At 39.5% G+C, this 1,163-nt stretch overlaps 1 pseudogene; it reads left to right on the forward strand.

Moving 5' to 3' along the window:
• Positions 1–338: 338 nt before the first annotated feature.
• Positions 339–1,163, forward strand: part of LOC105524490 — a 32,969-nt pseudogene continuing 32,144 nt past the window's right edge.

Below are 1,163 nucleotides of genomic sequence, written 5' to 3' on the forward strand. Positions count from 1 at the left end.
TCATTATTTGTTTGGCAGTTTGACGGTTTCAGGATTCAAACAGAAGAAAGTGAAACCTCATCAATGGGTAGATTCAGTGATGAACACAGACAAAGGATATGTTTCTGGCAGCGTTTAAGCCTGGATATTCATGAGTCAGGAGCAAAAGCAGGAGTTTTAGGAGCTGGTGTTAGAGAGACTTGTGGAAGAAATGAAGAAGACATCTGGAATATAGAATTTTGGGCATTCTAGGAAAGAAATGTCCTTTCTTGTGAAGGATCCAGAGATGAGAGCCAATTCTCAAAGCTCCGGGGCAGTTGCAGAGCAGAGGTATGGAAACACCCAGGACGAGAAGGGGAATGCAGAGCCCCACCTGGAGAGCTGAAGACCGTCCTTTCAGACCTGCGGCAGCACAAGCCAAAAAGGTGCAAACCACAGATTCATTCCCAGACGCCCACCCACAGTATGTGTGCAAAGGGAACCATAAGAGAGAGACGCTGAGCTCTGTTTATGTTTTTTCCAACAATAATTTTTATCAAAGTACCTCTTTTGTTCCATCTCCTCCCCATTTCCCCTTCCTTCCACCGTCTCTCTATATACATACATATACACTGTGTATGTAGATGTGTATATATACAGAGAGAAGCACAGTGCATGTATACCTTTTTTCATAAATACTACCTGCAGGTAAATTGCAGACATCATGACACTTCACCCTAATAATGCAGCAGGCATATATAAAATAGGACATTTTCTTCATGACCTCAATGTCATGATCATGTTCAAGAAACATAATTCTGTATCATTTAATACTAACCATTATTCAAATTCTCTCTAATGACCGTCCAAAAAGCTTTTACACAGTTGTGCTTTTCTAAACTCTGAATCCAAACATGCTGACATACTGCTGAGCTTTTATGCCACTTTAATCTCTTTTAATCTAGAGCAACGCCCCACCCCCAGCCACTTCTTAAATTTATCTTTCATGACATTAAGTTTGGGAAAAGAAAAGGCTTGTTGGCTTAGGGAATGTGTTATATTCTGATTTTTAAATTTTGTAATCATGGTATTATTTAACTTTTTCAATTATCCCCTTTATTTCTTGTAACCTGGAATTTAGACGTAAATGTTTCATTAAACTCAGATGACTATCAGGCAGAACACTTCACAGGTGATGCTGTGTA

The sequence above is a fragment of the Colobus angolensis genome, unplaced genomic scaffold (assembly GCF_000951035.1).
Source record: "Colobus angolensis palliatus isolate OR3802 unplaced genomic scaffold, Cang.pa_1.0 Scaffold5, whole genome shotgun sequence".
Lineage (NCBI taxonomy): Eukaryota > Metazoa > Chordata > Mammalia > Primates > Cercopithecidae > Colobus > Colobus angolensis.